Source organism: Ambystoma mexicanum, chromosome 5q (assembly GCF_040938575.1).
Source record: "Ambystoma mexicanum isolate Mex_15411 chromosome 5q, UKY_AmexF1_1, whole genome shotgun sequence".
In the NCBI taxonomy this organism is placed as follows: domain Eukaryota; kingdom Metazoa; phylum Chordata; class Amphibia; order Caudata; family Ambystomatidae; genus Ambystoma; species Ambystoma mexicanum.
Genome location: NC_090933.1, coordinates 1,262,588,798 through 1,262,606,858, shown reverse-complemented (window position 1 = coordinate 1,262,606,858; position 18,061 = coordinate 1,262,588,798). Strand labels below are relative to the sequence as shown.

General features: G+C 45.9%; 1 protein-coding gene across 1 annotated transcript in view; it reads right to left on the bottom strand.

Annotated features, from left to right (window-relative positions):
• LRRC14 (leucine rich repeat containing 14) overlaps positions 1–18,061 on the bottom strand; it is a 215,135-nt gene that overhangs the window by 128,018 nt on the left and 69,056 nt on the right. The gene's annotated exons all lie outside the window — the stretch shown is intronic.

Sequence of the window (18,061 nt, the reverse complement as noted above, 5' to 3'; positions counted from 1 at the left end):
CCCCCCCAATTCTATTCCTAAACCTACCTCCAACTCCAAACTACAACCCTTATTCTTCCCTGACCTCTCACAGAACACTAACTGCCAGTTTGTTAAAGCATTTTATTTGCATGTTAATACATACAAAATGAACAGTAAACCTAACTCCAATGCTATTACCAGCTTGTCATAAATTACATAGCCCCTGCCCTAACCCAAACCCTTGCTCTAATCCTGTCCTTACCCTAACTGAAATTTACCCTAATCCTTACTTTAACCCAACCACCAAGTTTATCCTAACCCCGATCCTAAGCAAATATCACCAGCCTTTTCCAATCAATCTGTCCATCCATTTAGTACATACCCAAACCATTAATCTATTAGCCCTAGGCTTACCATAACCCCTACCCTAACATTTACCCTGCCACAATCTACCCTAACTACTAACCAAACCACAGCCATACAGCAACAACTCTGACCCTAACTCGCCATCAGAATCCCACTACACCCTCCTTAACTGTAACCCGTACCCTAGCAGCAATACATTTTTGGCTTCTTTTCAGCTGAATGTATTGACTAAATTTTGCTAGGCAACTTTGCCTTTGCAGAGGTATTTTCACCACGACTTTCAGGGACTACATTTTTTGTTGGCAACATTTTCACTGGTTGGAGAGTAGGAGCAGTGCGCATTTGGCAGCAGATGGGCCCTTAGTTGAGTATTGCAGTGTTAACAAGGGACATACGTGCCGTTTTAGATCCCAAGAAGAATGCTGGGGAACATTGTAGACAACACGTATGCCCCAAAATAGATAACCTGGCAGACGAATGAGGCAATACGACAATGGAAAAAGGGATGCTGGTAAAGGCAATGAATATCTGGTGAGCTAGGCTCTCTGTGTTGCCGGTTCTACAAAGCCCTGAAAGAATTTGGGCATTTGTTGTAATTATTCCAGAATGTATGTTTCTCACAACCCATGAAAACTTTCCTCAGCAACTTATTTGTGAAAAGGGTGATAAATGTGTCCGTTGAGGATTAGTTTAGTTGGACACGTCTGTGTATGTTTAGTGGGTGTAGGGTAATAGTTCAGTGGGCCTCATCGGAAGTGGACTAAGCATGCAGCCACTGCACCCTTGGGCGCGAGTGCAGACTTGTGTCAAGTTCTGCAAGCCTGAAGTTTAGACTACGTTAACTCAGACCATAAACGCACTGTCTAGTGGGCATGAAAGATTCATATAGGAGCCTTCTCGAGTTTGTAAGATTATCACAGTAGTGTTCAGAAATGCATGCATAGGTTTGAAGTTAGACATGGTGAGCTTGACTTACACATTAGCTCACAGTGCGGTTTAAGGCCTAAGGATGGAGTCATCTGCTTATTATCGAGTTCAGACTACATATATGTAATTATCGTTAGTGAATGGATGCATGGCTACAGAGTCGAGTTTTCCCAGCTATTGTAGTGGGGCAATTATTGACTAGAGAGCAAGATCAGGCTCTGCCCCCTGCCTCCCTGAGAAGAAACGAACTTATAAGATAAGAAAGGACACATTTAAAACAGCACTTTAAATTCTCCTGGAAATGCAGCTGGCACAAAGAATAGTTAGTTTCGCTACACAAGTAGGGGACCGATAAGGCATTAGCCTGCACAATTAGTGTGTTACAATTGGCCGAATCAGAATTATTTTACTGATAAGACACAAACATTGGAGGCGAGAAGATTAAAGAAGAAATCCGACCACCAATGGATGTGCACCTAACTTTTTTAGCATAGGAAAGTAGTGAGAGAGGAAAGGGATAGGCTTTCTACACCCCATTTGTAGCCGTCACACCAGCAAACTCTAGGGCTGCGGCGATAACTACTCATGTAGAATAGCAACACAGGGCAAACCAGCTATTGCAAAGCGACTTAGACATAGGAATAAACCTCCCTCAACAATATGTCCTGTCAATTGTGTGTTATAAGTATCTGGGTATAGACAGGAAGAGAAAACCCGTCGACTCCTCCTATATTTAATACTTAAAATAGAATAGGTCACAGGAATGCGTGTACCCAAGATAGGGCAGAGCAACTGTAGGTAGGATAAGGTTGCTGCTACCCATAGGTAGAGAGATCATGTGACATGCATGCACCAGGTACTCGGTAGATAGCAAGCAAATGAGCCCTGCAGAGAAAAATAACGTGACAAGCAGCTGCCATTTTAAATGGCACCAGCACAGCAGAGAATTGAGCTACGCAGCTTTAAGAAAAGTCCCTAGTTAAACACACTATTTGAACAAATACATTTAATTCAGGAAAATGCTGTGGCCAGCTATAGGGTAGCAGCCTCAAAGGAATACGAAGGCAAAAGACTCCTTAGGGGAGGGTTACATGGCAGAACAAGATAGCATAGTGCACATCCAACTGTCAAGGTGAATCAAGTTACGACACGGCAGACTATTTGAAGTCTATGGGACAACTGAACATCCCAGGAAGTTCATAAGTGGTTGGCAGATTAATGTCTCAGCGATCAGCTAGGCGTGACAGAGACTGTAAAGACCAGTAATTACCTTGCACGTGGTGAAAGCAGAATGGTTAGTAACAATAGTAATTTATAAATGTGTCAAAAAAAAGGATGGCACGATTACTGTTGCAAGAAGTGGTCCTCAAGACATGGTGGGATAATATGGGCTGTTTTATTTAATTAAAGAACAAAGGCGATACGCTTATCTTCTCTTCCCATCTACATAAAACATGTCATCATGCAGCCAGTTCATGGAGAGTGTGACCGCATGTTAACCGAATAGCACATGTCTTTTTTCACTGCTGAAGTAATTTAGAGCCTACCAATAATATTTAAGCATAAGGTAGCACATTTTTTATTGAATGGTTTATGGATCGGAGATAAGAATTTTCAAATCAGTTTGGACGTATAGAATTATATATGTAGCTTGACCGGGACCGATAGGTTTTCATAACGTTGACATCAAAAGGTCAATCAAAAATGTTGTGTCCTGTGGAGAAATCTTGAGTGAGAGCTTGGCTGTTAATCTTGTTTTTCCCCCCAGTATATTACAATGAAACTGGGTTACCTTGCATTTGGCATACCACAATCCATCCACTCTGTTTTGTCTTTTTATTGACAAATACCAGTTAGAGGGCTATATGGCTTTTGACCTCTTTTTCACTATATGTGTGAGCATGCCTGGTGGAGTACGTTTAAAAGGGCTTAGTATTTCTGACATTACACATTCATTGAATCTTGCTCATCATCACTTGCCTACCAAAGCCGCCACCCCACTGCCCTCGAGCCTTGGGCTAGTTAGTAGCATTTGAGTTATGCCCTTATGTCCATGGTTTAGAAATTGTTGGCATGGTAACCTGCAGATGGTTTATGCCCAGCTTTACTTCTATTGTGCCGGGCAGGTCTTCCCCATCCGGCTTTGTGAGCATGCGCTCAGTGAAATATAGCTATGAGGTAACTTGTATTTATGGTTCTGACAGAGGGTTAGGTTTGTACTGTGGAGGGTAAAGGACACTGCTGCAGTTTCTGCCAAGACTTCACCCATCCACTCGATCTTTAGGGGAGAAAGTTACTAGTTTCCACCATAGTGAGGTGTCCCATGGGAATGCTAGTGCCCCATTGATGTTCAAACAAGCCATCGATGACTGCAGGGTATTATAGGACTAAGCGTGAAGTATTCTTCACACCACAGTATTTGGTGCAGAGTGTATTCTGTTTTGCCGTGGTGGATGCCTGTAGGGTAAAATGAAGTGCCAATATGGGAGCAGGGTTAGGGAATGCCACTTTACTGAAACCGTCTTTTGGTAGTGACTAAGGGAGCTCTAACAAGAACTATAAAAGATGAGCCATGATGCCAGGTCTAGAGCTCCAACACCAGTATATAGATATAGCCATCAGTAGAACTTGCCACCCTCTCCTGCCCAGCTGCAAGCAATGGCATTGGGTGGGGGGAGGAGTGCACTTAATGGTGGCGACATTTTAAGTTCTGTATGTTGGAAAGAAGGTTTTCCTTATTGGAGACAGAGGGAGAGAGACTGTTTTTTCAGTTCTCCCTGGGCATGGTGGGACGCAGTTCTCAATGCTAGTGAATTAGGCTACAAGAAACTACCTGAACTTAAGTGGAACATGTAAATACAGACTGCACTTCCTACAAAGTCTGTGTTGCGTACTGAAGCAGAATCTTTTGGAATCAATTATACACATACGTTTGTCAATTTTACATGCCTTTGTCCTCAATGGCCTGTGACAAATCCTTGGATGTCGTCCATCCTCCCCTAGGAGGAGTCCCCCTTTCCATGAGGCCAGGACCAGGGAGATGAGGCTGCTAATGAATATTCCCCTGGGGGTGGTATTCAGCCGGTGGATCTCGGAGCCAGGAGGGGTGCGTTTACCCTCTATGGTACTAGGGACAACTATCTGGGGAGAACACCATGTCCAGACTATACCACAACCTACCACATTCTCATACCCTATGCTGGGTGCCATAGTTCCCCACACTTCCATATACTTGTGTACTGTAGATAACTCAACCTCCTTACGTACCGAGGCGAAGAAGAGTAGGGACTACCTATGAGTTTTATGTGAAGACTGGGACATAGAGGAATCTAAGTAATCCATTTGAGAATGATATCAGTACCAAGACGAAGAAGAGCCGCTGAGTAATTTAGAACACTCTGCAGACCCATGACCAGCATTCTAGTCAATTTCAACAATATGTTAACTGGAACATAAAAAGGGAAGGACGACTGAAAATGGCATTCAGACCTCACGTCGAAGCGCTGCAAGCAGGTCTGCGGTGCGGCGAAGGGAAGCCCGGGAAACCAAGAAGCGTGATGGTGAAGCCTATTAAAATATATATATATATATATATATTTATTTTAAATAAAGAGTCTGGAGAGAAAGGACCCATCTCCCAACTGGAAGCAGGGTAGCAGGCTGCCAATTGACACAAACGGAAAGGACCATGTGGTCCACATCGGAAAGGCAGGCCAGCCGGGAGCAGCAGCTACGGAGACAACATAGCTGGAGCGGAGAGAGGACCGGCCAGAGCCCGAACCTTATCTCCTGGAGGTATGGCTTACCAGGGACAAAAGAAGGGCCTGGTGCCTTAAAAGAAAGGGTGGAAGTACCCTATAGAACAGGGCTAATAGGTGAGCCTGGGAAAGAGAATTTGAATAATTGCACCTGAAGTAGGGTCTGGGACCGCCAATAACGGTTAAATGGACAATAGCAGTACCTGGCAGGTTAGTGAACCAGGTCTGCAATATAAAATCAGAAGATGCCTGAGAAATCAAGGGAAGGGAGTCATACCACTGACATTGTGAGAAGCTAGAGTAAAGCCAGGGAAAGGAAGGCATCCCACCCCCCCCCCCCCGACATTGTGAACTGTACTTAAGAAGGCACCCGCAGAAGTTGTGGATAAAGTCCTTAACAGAAACAACATTGCCAACTCCTTGAACTTTAAAGAAAGCTGGTGGATGCACAAACTGAAATCCACCACCATTGGCCTCAACGAAGCCCTACCAGGACTATTTCACATGTAACACATTAGCCCCAGGTAGATCTACCTTACCCTAACCTTTACTGGAACCAAAAAGACCCTCCCCACACGGCTTGCCTGTGTGTGACTCATTATACTTTAAGCTTGCCTCCAATGGTTGTGGCATTGTTACAGATCAACCGCGTACAGATATGTATAATGTTTACCGAACAATATGTACTTTCCACTTTACTGGGAAATATGTTTTGCTTGCATGCGATGCCTTTTTTGAAATGTTTGTCTCGGACACTCCTTACTTGATTAGGAAATGTGTTTTGCCTTCTTTAGACGCCTCATTTAATGTTGATCTCACACATATGTGCGGCATGTCATGTCGCACTGTCCATGCTCAGGTGACCATATCCTGAGCACCCATTTAGCAGACTCACAGGCAATCAACGCTGTCCTGTTCCCTGACTTCTTTTGTGTTCTACCACTCCCTCATGGTTGCCGTGTGTTCCACCTACACGATCCTGTTTCACACGACAGTAGGTAACTGTCCATTCATAAATTCGGGACACTGGTGCCTTCCTATTCCAATAATGCTTATCTTTTCTGCAACCAGGCACCCCCACTGCACAGATCAATTTGATACTGCGTTTTGTGACACCTATTTTTAATGCATGCGCCGTATTAGGCAACTTCACGGCGCACATCACTTTTGTCCATCATCATTTGGCCTATCTGCACCGCAGTTAGGCAATCCCACTGCGCAGGTCCATTTTGGCACTGCGCTTGGAGACACTTATCTCCCGTGCATGCGCCGTTTTTGGCAACTTCACTGTGCATATTATCTTGATATAACGTTCCGAGACACTTTCTCCCTAACGCATGCGCCGTTCCATGCCAATACCATTACGTGAGACAATAGTCTCTAGCGCATGCGCCGTCACGCATTTTATGTTTTCCTCCCCCCAGCGACAGCACAGGCACCACTTTGCGACGCCTACTCTTCTACTTTGCCCGCCAATTTGGATTCCAGGTATGTGTCCACTCGGCTCCTCTCTCCCTCCCCCACGGAGCACCACGCACTTTGCCTCTAGGCTCCCTTTCCCCATGCACCCAGCATTCAGTCCGTGCCGACATTCTTGTAATTTTTTCCCTTTTTTTTCCCCCTTCTTTGATCTCGTCCCTTTGTGCCTTTCTCATAGGGCACTACAGCGGGCTCATGTTTCTTCCTTTATTCCCCAGCCTTTTAGACTCGAGCTCCAGACTGCATCCCAACTTGGACTCTCCAGCCTATGCACCATGTGCTGCCACTTTCAGGCACAGGTAACATATTTTCCTTTTCTTGTTTATACACCGGTCCCTTTAGTTTTTCTACATTTCCAGTGGGCTCTACACAAAACCTTACTGCAGCCCTGCTCACTGATGCTTGTGCCCGCCTTTTCATTCTTTTGCTTTACAGTTACCCTAACGTGACGCTCCCAGCGGACCCTCCACGGACCCAGATTATCGCTCCAGGGGCTCTGGAATCTTTCCAGACCAGGGGTGCCCACCACCTACTCGGCCCCCTCACTTGCCCCCGCAACGTCATTCTGCGCCTCCACCTGCCCAGATTTGGATCCCCCACACCCACCTCTTCTCACTGGAAGCACGACCAGTGGTGAGTGGACCCTTTATTCAGGAACCTTTCTCAGGCCTTGTGTTTTTTAGTATTGGATACTCTGTATCGACCCATTTCAGCACCATGTTGCTGATTTTAAACACGTTTTTTCAGTTTCCTTTTTTCACTCTTTTCCCTCATGATTTGTTCTTACTTTCTTCTCCTCTTACAGAGTCCTCTGACTTTTTCTGGCCCAAGAAGAAGGCTATAAACTTTACTGCCGAAACGTCCGCAACATACTAACCCAGAGTTGCTATGGGCATTTGTCATGATGTGTTGCCTTTCGAATTTCTAACATTATTTCCAGACGTAGACCGAATATAAGGTCAGACTTCAGCCGGGCAGAAGAGACCAAGACGTATTGTTTCTTTTACTCACACTTCCTTAGTGTGCCTTTCTTTTCCAATGACATGGGACATTGTATTTTCTAGATAGTGTTCACGCGCACAAATTACTAACCCACATCCCATGTCACAAATATTACTCTCCAGTGAATGTCTAACTATGTACATGATTTTATGACACTATGGTTTGTAATGCAAAGCAATTATGCAAAGTAACCTTTGAACTACTGCATAAAAAAAGTAAATAAACAGCTTACATTAATAAGCTAAATGAAAAATCAAAAATGTGTTCCATATACTGTTTGAGTCATGTGTTTAATACCAGCTATCATGTCAGTTTGCTTAATGGTTGCCCAGAATGACATGTGCTCCCATTAGGGTCAATATAAATCAGTGTACTCCTAACTAGTTGTGTACAACCCTTAGACTCAGAGGGGAGGACAACCCCCTTGTTACAACCCGCAGAAGGGAGGCATTCTCCAGGACACCCATGGTGAAGAACAACAATGGGCAGTTTGGAATGTTCATGTTTTGGAATTGGAACATTGTTTCACAAGTGCACCGAGACTCTCAATCTGGTGGAACTTTGTGTGCTGCCTTTGAAGAGGATTGCGAACTCGGGAAGGGAGTCCTTCCCTCTAGAAATAGTCCATCCAGACCACTGGCATCGTGGACCGCTCTACAGAAGAAGGGAGCCATTCTTCTGCACCGAGAAGACTCACCAATTCTTTAGTTTAATTTTAAGTGTAAGGGAAGGAAATAGGTAAAAAGTCCCCCATCCTGTGTCGGAAACCTAACAGACTCCTTATTGTTTTTATTTGAGGCAGGGAAACCCTGGTTAGCAGATGGGGACGGTTAGGCCTTCCCCTTTATTTTCAGAGCCAATAAAAACAGTTTATAGCCAAATGAATGCCACCTGTGTGTCAGTCTCCTCCTCCTTCCACACCCTGGTTTCCCCTCATACTGCCCAAACAAAACCTGCTGGCTCCGGTTTCTATCTGAGGTTTTCCTAACAGTTTCTACCTTTTGTATAAATGCTAGGTTTTTGCTTTGCACTAAGCATTAGACTCTTCAACATCATACACTGCATAGGAACTAGTAATGCATTAAGTGGACAATTATAAAGGACATCTGCACCCGTAACATACACAGAGGGATACGGTTGCTTCTAAATTGCTGTTGTAGGACAGTTCTAAGATTTCGTTGCTATGGATACTGTCTTTTCATAAGGCCCTGGAGTCTGAGCTCCATTAGCAGTCCCATTCTAGAATATAAAATTCAGTTAGGAAAAACCAAGCAATACAAACATCCGTTCACTGCTCAACAGCTTTCCCTTTAATGAAAGAAGGAGCACTTAGAATACTTCCACGGTGGAAGGGTTTCAGCCCTGCAAAGAACCTCCTTGAATTTTCATTATAAGTGTGCACCATACCCGGTTTTCCAGCCCTGAGGTTACAGTAACCAAGTGTCAGTGTGTTGTATGCAAAAGCAGGACTGCATTAAAGCCTCGCTCAGTCCCGTGTAGCCCTGTTCACGCCAGTGTGGGAGGAGCTGATGAGAGTTGAGCATCTGGAGATTTGGCGTCCCACTCTTCAGTAAGTCGTACAAGCAGCACCATCGACTCTGGAGGGAGAGCTTTGTCCGGCGGTTCAGAATTATGCCGCGTATGGTTTTCTTGACCTTCAACTCCTTCAGGGAGGGCAGGTCTAGACGGCTGAAAACAAGGCCCCGGCTTTGTGACACGTCCAGATACTCCAGAGATCTGGATTCTAACGGGTAGGACACGCCCAAGTCCTTCACCGGCACAAGGACTTGGAGAATCAAAACCTTGAGGTTGGGTAACGATTTTGTGAGTCCTTGCATAGTTTCAGGACGAACACCCTTAAAGACCCAGAAATAGTTCAATTCTAGGGTGTGTACTTGGTGAAAATGAGTCAGTAATGAAACAGAGTATTCAGACCAGTCGAAAGGCAGCTTTATTTTACTCAACTTGGGGGCAGTGTGTGTCAGTTTTTTAAACAATGTCTGAAAGCTATTGAACTGGTCACTCTTGGCTAGGCAAATTTGCGCAATACTGCCAGATGGGTAGAAATCCATCGGCTCAAGGTGAGTTAGTGTCCAGTTGAGCTCCAGCTCATTCAATTCACTGCAGTGGATGCCCTCTAGGAACTCTAGAAGGAAATCAGTCCACCTGGTCTTCTGGTCACCAAGGTCAAAGCTTGCCCGGAGGACAAGGAGGCTGGCAGAGCGTGACGTCAGGTGGAAGGCGTATTGGTGGACCCACTCCTTCCATCTCTCAAACTCACGGAAAGATACCAGTACGCCATCCATGCCAGACTGGTAGGCACCCAGTCTCATGAAGTCCGCCACCCTCCAGAGATGTGGGGTGCGCATAAGTTTGGCCCAGCTGGCACACACCATTGCAGCAGTACATTTCTCGACTTCGGAAAGGAAGGAGAAGATATGCAGTTGGCAGTCCAATGGCAGGCAAGTAAAAGGAAAGCAGGACTTTGAGCTGGACTGATTCCAATGTTCTGAAAAGGCCATTTTCCTGTGCCCCACAAGCTCCACTGTGGGTTTGGCACAGTCACACGAGGGAGAAGGGCTAGTCCGGCGAGCATGTTTCTCTCGCAACATACTTCTTGTGATCATTTCCAAACGTCTCGTCATCTTTGTAGTGCATTCGTGAACTGTGGCTTCACGATGTCTTGTCATCGCCGCAGTGCGTCAATTAACTGTATCAGCAACATTCTTTTCATGGGGCACAAACCTGTTAGAATCAGAAACACAACAGCATTACATGAAAATGTGTCAATAAGCAATAATCTGAAGAATGCTCAATACAAATTTTACTTAAAAAGTACACTTTATAAGTAGCACTATGTGAGCTATGGAATTAGATCGATGAGAAAGAAAATATTAGACTACACAGAGTACTGGGACAATATATAGTCTAGTGAGTTAGTGGAATTAGGACACAAAGAAATATGGTTGGTTACCTATTGTCAATCCAAAACCAATATGGGGTTCTGGCAACAGGACAAACTAAAAAGGACATGGAACAAGTGATTTGTATAGATCAAGAAAAGATTAGAATGGGTGGGTCCAGAACACGTTACACACAATGTTTGGTTTCGATGTTGAAAATAATAGTTTCCCACTTGGATAAGGGTCAAGATTATTAGGCAATCAACCTCTTCGCCTTACAGGACAAGCATATAAATGGGCGAGATTTGTACATATAACTTTGGTTCTCAGCCTATGGACACTACCGCCAGGTCAAGCACCACCTTCTGTCAAATTACCAGAGAGTTGACCATTATTAAGGACTGGGTGGATTTTGTTCACCAACAGGGAACAGAGGCCTGAATGGAACAGGATACCAGTTATTTTTGCAATGGGAAGAGGCTTGCGGCCGGTGCTGGAGGTACAGAGATCTTTACTCTTAGCAAAGTAGGTAGGATAGCATTTAAAGTCAAGTGCTTCTGCCTGAATAGTTATATAACATAAAGAGAGAACAAAGCAACAATGTCTGCACTATAAAGACATTGTGCAAGAACAAAAAGATCCTACTCCAGAGGGCCATGCCTGCACAACCAACCACCCTTTCAGAGGCAGTCCCATCTCCCCTGCATGAGCTCCTGACTTTGCCACAAAGATCAAAAGCTGCAACCAACAACTGTGCGCTTTAAATACAGTGCGGGGCATTCTGTGGAAAAATGTATCATACCTCGCAGGCATGTAGCAAAATGTGCAGGATTCACATGAATCTGTCTAGCCCATAACTGCAATGAACACACTGGTGTGAGGGATGCTTCCAGATTCATTGTTTTAGTAGAGATTAAATCGCTACAACAAAACGTCTCTGAATCCGATGTAAGACTTTTACAATTACAATCACGATTGCCACCGTGCTGAGTAATCTCGCTCCCTTTCCTCATTTCTATCAACTTGGCTGCACATCTTTGCATCATTTTCACGTATCACTTCTCCTTCCACCTGACTGCAGGGATACTGAAAAAGGAGTGTTGCTCCATTTACCAACACACCAGAATCTGCGTTACAAAAGTGATAATTGACCATGTAATGTGGAAGGGAGGGGTTGAGGGGGGTGAATATGAATTCTAGTGTGTGCAAGTACAGCAGGGGGGGGGAGAAGATGTGCTGTGGCAGGGCGAGGGTGAAAGATAGATGTGATATTTGATAGAAGGAGAGGGGCCATTCAAGGAGGAGCAAGGTGAGGAAAGCACCAGAAGTGGGAAGAATGGGAGAACAGTGAGTAGGGCACTGGAGAAAGGGTATGCAGTTGGGGGTAGCAGAAGACTGAGTTTGCCACATAAAAAAAGGGTGGTGGTGAAGACCTAGGCCAGGAATATTGATTTAAAGTCTAGTAGATGGAATCTTACGAGCGATCAGAGATCCACATCTGGTGCAGTGAGGAGAGATGCATTTAGAAGTAAGGATTGGCAATAGATTTTTTAGTATAGGCCCTATTTTGACAAGACACCACTAGGACTGCTCTATTTTTGGATGGTTGTAGCTTGCTCCCATCTTTAGATTTAGGAATAGATAGTCATTTTTCAAACCCAATTGAAGTTCAATAAACACCCTTGAACTGTGGTCACTTGCATCTGTTTTACCGTCTGATACCATGCCTTCCTTAATGTGGTAGTTGCAATGGTCACAGTGGAGGGCAAACTGGTGGAGATCAAGATTACGCTCTACAAGGAACCGAAGGCTGCAGGTGGTAAGACACAGTTAGGAGAAAAGCAAAAGCAAGACAGTGCGGTGTGGAGTAAGGAGTGCAAGTAGGAAGGTGACTGGTTTTAGGGAGGTTTAGCATAAGACCACGAAATGCCACCCTGTGCTGGATGGCCGAAAAGCAACTAGAGATATGCCATGAGAGATCCGGGGACAAGTTAGGAAGAGGGAAGATCTGGGTATTGTGGCAAGGCCCAGCATTGCCACGCGAGACAAGATAATCAGGATTTCAGAAAGATTTTATGTAGACCGTCAGGGAAAGGGTTGGACCAAACCACTACAGGGATAATAGCCTGTCAGGGATGGGATAACACAAAGTGTGATTTTGCCAGGTGTTAAACACCTCCATGGCTGAGAGCCAAAATCTTAGTTGTAACATAATCTTAAGAGTCCTTATCCCTCCAGGGACACCCTAATCTACAAAACCATGTCCAAAGAAGTAGACAAAAGAATGTTCCAAGCCATAATCTTAAGAAGTTATTAGCCTCCTGGCTACCCTAAAATGCAATCTGCATTCTCTGCAAGTCTCTCCCAGTCCTTGGGTTCTTCAAACTCACTGGGTATTTGCCCCCACCCTTTACTAACACCCAACATATCCTCTTACAGTAAATAGCCTCACAACATACTACCAACAAAAACAAAAACCTTACCAAAATATACACCTACAACAGGAACAAACAAAGAAGGGTGGGACTTGAGATTTTAACTGTTTTTAATTTAAACCAGTTGTACTAATGTGTTTCTGCCCAATAGTATTGCAAACTTTAATATTTATGCATAGATTATCAGCAGTAACCGTTAGGTCTATTGGTATATTATATATGGCACCATCTCTTTTCTCCAACTGTTTGCAAAATATGTTGCTAGAATTCAATAGAAAGGGGCATTGTTGCACTCAAGAGATTCTCACGTAGGTCATTGCTGGTTATTTTGGCATATGGGCAGGGTGCACAATCTGCACTCTGCAAATGGTTAGTAATTGACACTTGGCTAAGAAATGGTGTGCTATGTGTATGTATAGAAACGAGGTGGCAAGTAAATTTTATGGCTGGTTAGTATCTTGCAACTTTTTTGCCCCCATATATGGGCATTCGAGTGCATTTGCAAATGTGTTTCTCTGCTGTTGGCAACTGTAAGATCGGTTAGTTGGTGAAAACACAACTACAAAATGCACAAGATCATGCATTTGGGTTAGTGCCATGAACAGAACTGGCCTAAATTGAAAACTGGATTCTAAGGAACTAGCAGCATAGGACGGCTCCTGCAGAGACGGCTCCAGGTCGTATCTGCAGGTATCAGTAGGAGAAGCAAGAAGCCAACAATAAGTAAGTGTGGCAAGGGCGGGGACAGGAGCAACTACTTCACGCCATACTACCCTACCACTCAAACCCTAGAAACTACACTGTCTATCTCTCTAAAATCTATCTAATAGCATATCTGTGGTATAATTGCAGTTAGAAAGTCCGCCCAATAGCATATCAATGTGCAATAGCAATGCAATGTGGAAAGTCCGCCCAATAGCAATGTGCTTGCTTACTCCTCCCTCTACCTCCTCTCTTCACACTCATGGCGCTGTCTGTTTCTCCACTCTATTCCAACTGCTTCTCAACTATCCATCCCTTCTCACTAAGTCTGGGAAGAAGTTGCTTAAAAAGGATATCTTGGCCTCCAACCCTGATCTCCCTATTGCGGATACCTATGCCAGTGTCTCTTCCAGACAAACCCTCACGACATCCTCTTTGTTGTTCCATCGCCAGATCTATGGACCCCCCCCCCCCATATGATCTCTGTGCTTTGTCCCGTCTCCTCCTCTCTGGTGGCACGCGCTGGGAAGTCCTCATGGCTTCTCTAGAGTCATCCTTAATGTCTACGTAAATGGCACTGTCATGGTCCAAGGTCCCCAGGCCAATCTCCTCCTCTTTGATAGGCGGTTCTCTCACCTCATCAACTTCCTTTCTTCTCCGGCTAACCCCTCCTCTCATTCCTTGGCTACCTTGCCCACTCTTCCCTCCTCTGGCTACCTCCACAACTCTGCGGGCGTACCTCCGATTTGTACCCCTCCCCGGAAGGTCTTCATGGCTGGCAACCTTCTCCATCTTGCCACTCTCAACTCTCGCTCTGCTGTCAAACACTCCTCTGACATCTGCCACCTCCTTGAAGAACTTGACCTTGATGTCCTTGCTCTTACAGAGACATGGTTCACGGCCAGCTCCGTCACAAGCTTCAACACACTCCTCCCTGATGGCTACAAGATCCTCTCCGCACCCAGGTCCATTCGGGCCAGAGGGGGTGTAGCCTTGATTTTTCCAGAGTGGATTCCTACCACTATCATTCCCACTCAGATCTACTCCTCTTTCGAATGCCTCGTCTGCAGGCTCTCAATCTCTCCTAGCCACTCTCTTACTGTTGCCACTCTCTACCGGCCCCCTGGTCAGATCACCTCTTTCCTCTCCGAGTGGGCTGATCTCTCTTCCTCTCTTCTGGCCTCAACCACTCAACTCCTCCTCCTTGGTTACCTCAACATTCACCTCTATTGTCCCTGTCCCTCAACTTTGCTCTTTCACAACCTCTGCGATTCCCTCTCCCTCTCTATCCTCCACTCTGGCCCAACGCACTCTGCAGGGCACACACTTGATGTCTTGATCTCCTTTAGCCTCCCCTTCTATATCCCTCTCTCCACTCCCCCCTCTTGGAGTGACCACTACCTCCTCTCCTCTCCTCTCCTCTCCTCTCCTCTCCTCTCCTCTCATCTCCTCTCATCTCTCTCTTCCCCCCAAGCCAAGCCTATCCCAACACTGCCACCTACCTTCCTGGATATCCGGCCCATGAAGTGTGCATCAGCCGAGACTTTTGCTGCCCCCTACTCTCCCCACCCCACCCACACCCTCTGGCTGACTCACACCCTGACACAGCCCTGTCTATTCTTCTATTTCTGATACTCTTGATGTTCTTGCCCCTGTCATGAGGATCACCCTGAAATCCAAAGCCAAATGCAATTTCTGGTATGACTCCGACCTAGCTACACTTAAACGTAAGTATAGGGCGGCTGAGAGAAAATGGAGGGATTCCTGTTCATCCTCTGACAAACTGGCCTGTCGCCTACTCCAAAGGCAATACCGTCTCTCTGTCCGTACCAAGAAGAGAGTCCACATTCAAACTCGTGTCTCTGCGGCATCTAACAGCTCGGCCAAACTCTTTAAAATCTGGAAGGAGCTGGCCAACCCTGCTGCAGTCTCTACTCCTCCCCTTGCCTCTCAGGCTCTTTGCAATGCCCTGGCCTCTCACTTTATCTCAAAATTCCAGGACATCTTGTCCACCCTCTCCTCCACTCCCTCCCCTCTCCATCTGTACTCACTGACCCTCCTCCAGCCATCCCCCCCTCCCTCCTCCTCCTTTCCTCTTTTCTCCCCTGATGAGGTCGCTAGACAAGTCCGATCTATGAAAGCCTCGTCAAAACCGATTCATCCCTGTTCCTCTAAAACTATCAAGGACCACATTGATACCCTCGCTCCGGCCCTTGCCGATTTCTGCAACCACCCCTTTCCCTCAGGATCCTTCCCCTCCCCTCTTAAGCACTCCCTTGTGCATCCTCTTCTCAAGAAACGCACAGTCCGGCCAACTATCGCCCAATTTCCATTACCCCTTGCTTGGGCAAACTCCTTGACAAGCTGGCCATCTCTCAGCTAATCCTTCATTCTGACTCTTTTGGCTGTCTCTATGACCATCAGTCTGGCTTTAGATCCGGCAGAAGCATGGAAACTGCTCTCCTGAACATCCGTGAAGATCTGCTTTCCAACCTTGACTCCAGCATTCCCTCCGTCTTCATCCTACTCTATCCCTCCTCTGCCTTCGACACGGTCAACCATACCATCCTGCTCAACCGTTTCCGTGATAACCTGGGCATCACCGATTAGGCTCTGGCCTGGCTGACCTCTTTCCTCTCTGATCAACTCTCCCAGGTCCAACTTGGGTCCTTCCTATAATCTATCTTTCTCCACCTGTGGTGTTGCCCAGGGTTCTAACCTCTCGCCGTGGCTTTTCAACCAATACCTAACAACTCTCGCCCGCTGTATTGCCATTTTCTGCTCAAACTTTCAGTGCTACGCGGATGACACAACTCATTTTCAGGCTGCCCTCGGCCACGTCCTCCACCTCTCTCATCACTGATTGCCTAACTGTCATTCAAGATTGGTGTGCCGCCAAAGATCTTTGTCCGAATGCCAGCAAAACTGAGATCCTCCTCATCGGCACACCATCACCTTCCTTTCCCCTCACTCTCTGGCCAGCCTCCCTTGACCCTCCTCCTATCCCTACCTGCGTGGCCAAGAACCTTGGTGTCACCTTTGATTCCACACTCTCCTTCTCCTCCCACATCGCTGATGTATCAAAAAAGTCTAACTTCCTACAGCACCTCGTCAGAGGTACTCTTCCTTTCCTCTCATTCCTCCAGAAGCTCACTGTCTCCCAAGCTCTGGTTCTCTCTAAGTTGGACTATTGCAACAGCCTCTTTCTTAATCTACCTACCTCTACTCTCTGCCCGTTGCAACTTATCCAGAACCGGACTGCGAGACTTGTCCTTGGCCTCAAGCCCTGGGATCGTATCTCTTCAGCTCTGAAATCTCTCCATTGGCTCCCAGTGGATGCAAGGATTAAATTCAAAATCCTCTGCATTGTACACAAGGCTTTCTGGGGCCCAGGTCAAACATACCTTCAGCTATCCCTCCGCAAATACCTCCATTCTCGAGCACTCCGCTCCTCTGCCTATAACTCCCTCAGGGTCAGTCGTTTCTCAAAGAAACGAGCTGGGGGTAGATCTCTGTCTTCGGCTGGGGCCTCCCTCTGGAACAGCCTCCCTGCCACTCTAAAACTTGAGGAGAACCATCTCCGGAAGCATCTGAAGACCTTCCTTCCTTGCTTCTGCCTTTGCCCGCCCCCCTCCCCTGCTGATTCTACTCTCCCTCGGCACCTTGCTACCCTCTTTCCTCCGGGCCCAAGTACCTGCTCCTCTTGCCACACGCACGCACTGCCTCCGGGCCACCCCTTGCACTGGGGTCTGTATCTGTACCCATACAGCCCCCACCCTCTTTATTTTGTTCTTCCTGCACTTATCAGACCTACCCAGCCTGCTGCCTTAAACCCAGCACTGCCACTTGTGGCTGCACTCCCTCCGTTTGTTGCCTTTTTATTTATTAATTTATTATTGTTTTTTTTCCTCCTTGCTCCGCACTCTCCTTTTTGTTTCCCCCTTCCATGCACTTGCACGTTCTCAGTGTCACTGGGCCTAGTAAGATCGCTGTTTTTGTTTCTCCTCTGTTCCCCTTCCCTTGCTTTGTCGCGCTCTGAAACACTTGTGTATGAGCGCGATAGAAATAAAATATCAATATCAGTGATGTAGTCTACATTTAGAAAGTCTGCCAATAGCAGATCTGTGGTGTATTTTACATTTAGAAAGTCCACCCAATAGATCTGTGGTGTATTTTACATTTAGAAAGTCCGCCCAATAGCATATCCGTCGTGTAGTCTACATTTAGAAAGTCTGCCCAATAGCATATCTGTCGTGTAGTCTACTTTTAGAAAGTCTGCCTAATAGCATATCTGTGGAGTAGTCTACACTTAGAAAGTGTCCCTAATAGCATACCTGTGGCATCATTACATCTAGAAAATCCACCTAATAGCATATCTGTGGTATAATTGCACTTAGAAACTCCGCCCAATAGCATATCTGAGGTCTAGTCTACATTTAGAAAGTCCACCTAATAGCATATCTGTGGTGTGGTTGCATTTAAAAAACGATCCATCTGCGGTATAATTGCATTTAGAATGTGTGCCTAA